Source organism: Dipodomys ordii, unplaced genomic scaffold (assembly GCF_000151885.1).
Source record: "Dipodomys ordii isolate 6190 unplaced genomic scaffold, Dord_2.0 Scaffold70, whole genome shotgun sequence".
Taxonomy (NCBI): domain Eukaryota; kingdom Metazoa; phylum Chordata; class Mammalia; order Rodentia; family Heteromyidae; genus Dipodomys; species Dipodomys ordii.
Genome location: NW_012267286.1, coordinates 2,809,054 through 2,812,143, shown reverse-complemented (window position 1 = coordinate 2,812,143; position 3,090 = coordinate 2,809,054). Strand labels below are relative to the sequence as shown.

Genomic DNA, 3,090 nt, shown 5'->3' with positions numbered 1-3,090 from the left:
ATTTGTTTACCCAGCTAAAAGCAGAATCCATAAACTACTTTTTCAATTAATAAGTTCTTTATTCAATACTGTCATCATAAATACAGGGAATGGGGAATGGAGGAAGAACAAAACCCTCTACAAATCTTGCTAATACCAGCTTACCCAACAAGACCAAAATGCTTTGTCCTATACTCAATCACTAACATAATAAGTCACAAATAAAATCTCCTCTGGAAGATACATTGCTCCTCTTTGAGACAGAAGGGTAAAGGACCCAGAAGAGGGGTAGAAGGCTTTATTCTTTTGGCAGATCTCAGTCAGTATAGATATTGCTGCACTGTTAATAAAAAATATATATGCCTCTCTGTAAAGCATTTTAAAAACATTTCAATGATGAGATGGCTGAAGTCTCAGCTCAAGTATCTCCAAATACATTGTTGTCCATTCTGACTTTTCCGTGTGTTATTTCTTGGTTGTTTTCCAGATCAGTGTCATTCTCTGTTTACAAGCTTCTGTGGTGCAAGCTTTTTGGTAGGGTCGGATTTCTTCAGAGCCAAAAACTAGGATCCACATGTTCCACTGGCGTTCTAGATGCAGCTAGATGTCCTTCAACTCCAGGGCATTTGACTTGTGATGCTGTGTGAGGTGAAAGGCTGGTGTCACTACACTCTCAATAACATCCTCAGTGATCTGCCAGCAGCATCTCCTCCACATCTTCATCCAACTGTTCATTAGGTTCCACTTCTCTCACTAAGTCCTGTAATTTTTTCTTGGTTAAAACCTAGTTGTTTTCAGGGCTAAGATGCCCCCAAGTCCCAGGAGTACCTGGTATTTTTACCACCATTGTACATTGGCTATCAAGCTTTGTGGAGAGGTGCTGGTTGGTTCTGTTCTAATGGATGAGAAATTGGAGAGGTTGATTGGGACTGAGGGGCCAAACTGGTTCATAATCTGCTGAGCTTTGGACTTCAACTCATAGAGCTTATCAAGATCCCATTTCTTTTTGGAGCTGTGAGGACCAAGGCCAATCAAAGGCAACAGTGTCGATCCCCCCATGGTATGCGGAGACTGCCCCAATGAAGCTTTCCTCTCAGCAGCCAGTCCAACCTCTATAAAATAATTTTATCAGGTCTTAATGGGACACCTTTTTTATAGTGCTTATTAAACTGAACATATAGTAATATAGAAAATAATTCATTGTACTTAAATAAACAGCATAGTATATGTATGAGTCAAGAGGAAAAGGTCAGATAATGTGATGTCAGGAAAATGAACCCTTAGATATGTATTTTAATGTTTTTTCTTTCATGCATGTGTTTCTAACGCATTTATAAGATTATCTCTTTGTTGCTTTGTACCCACAGTATAACCCCTGCTTTCACTATATTTGATGTCAGTATAACTTGTGGAGGAGATGGGGAAAAACCAGTTGTTTAAGGATACAGGTGGACCTGTTGCAACAATGAGAAGTACAAGTTGTCATGTCCAAAACGAGCTTTACAATGTCGGTGCGGGGGGGGGGGGGAGGGGGGAAGGAGGGGAAGGAGAAGGATTGGGATTGGGGGGGAGGCGGGAGGCTGGGAAGGGATGTGAAGGGTAAACAAAGGAGGAGGCTGCAATGCTTGGTAAGAAATGTATGCATTATCCTGCCCATGTAATTGTAACCCCTCTGTACAGTATGTTCACAAATAAAATTACATTAAATTAAAAAAAAACAGCATAAACAGGAAGCTTGACCAAAAAGTGGTGGTACTTTCATGGTAAAAGGTACAAAACTAGAAGAATTTGATCGTATCAGGGCACTGCATGAAAAATAATTTCTAGGATCAAGAAAGGTAGCAAAGGACCTTAAAATATGCTCCCATCAGCAATAACATATCTTTAATCTATTTGTCAATAAACATAATGACCCCAACAAAACTCAATAATTCTCCCAGTATCAGAAGTAAAGATAGATAAAATTAGCATTTGCTAAATGCTCACTGGGTCCCAAGAGCAGAGTATTATGTAATTTCTATCTTAATTACTATAACTTTATGCAGTAGATTCTATTATTACATTCATTTTATAGGCAAAGAAACCAAGACACAAAGAAGTTAGGTAACGTGACAAAGCTCATGCAGGTAACAAAAAGTGAGTCTGAAATTAAGCTCTGGTATTCAGTTCAAAAGTTAATGATTGTCAGGATAAACTGTTATCTCTCATATGATTATTGCTATATCCAGGAACAGCATAAAGGCCCAACACCATGAAAAATTACAACAAACATTTAAACTATAATGACAAATTAAATAAATGTATATAGTACATAAAATAATGAGAAAATTTTATTCCTTATTGGTTGTAGCTTCCTTACAGATATGCTGTCAAAGTCAACATTCTATAGTCTAACAGGATTAGAATCTTGAGGATGGGGAAAATATGAAAAAATATACAAATCTTTAAAAAGAATCATTAAAAATTAGGGGAGGGTGTGTCTTACTGATTTCTTGGTCTTATAGTTTCAAAATCCAAAAATGTAAATTCATCTGTAATTTATCCCAAGACCAGCTAAATTTAAACAATGGGACACCCTTCCAGTATAGAGTTGTGAATAATTCAGCATCATACATAAACCAGGGAGAACAATAAGTAAACCTTAAATACAATAGAATGGGCATATCTGCACATATGTAGGAAAGCCATCTATATCCATCTATTGCTAATAATCACCTATGTTTAATGCTTCTTTTAAGTTTAACTAGTGCAATTTAAGTAAGAAATAAACACACAGTATCATATACTTCCCAGGTCAGATACAAAGATTTCTAATTTGTAAAGGGCAGTGCTTTTGCTTATATGAACATGGAATCTGAAAATCCCTCTATCAGTAATGAACATCCATGAGCACATGGATCTTAGGTCTGTTACTGTGTATGTGTGTGTGAGTGTGAGTGTGTATGTTGGGGTTTGAACTCAGGACCTCAGTGCCTTAGCTTTTTCAATTAAAGCTGATGCTCTATCATTTGAGCTACATCTCCAAGTCTAGCTTTTTCCTAGATAATTAGAGATGGAAAACTGTGATCCTCAGATATCAGACTCCTGAGTACCTAGTATTACAGGCATCTG

The 3,090-nt window shown here is 37.2% G+C and overlaps 1 pseudogene; it reads right to left on the bottom strand.

Moving 5' to 3' along the window:
* Positions 1 to 444: 444 nt before the first annotated feature.
* LOC105991195 lies at positions 445 to 930 on the bottom strand (annotated as a pseudogene).
* Between the last annotated feature and the right edge of the window lie 2,160 nt (positions 931 to 3,090).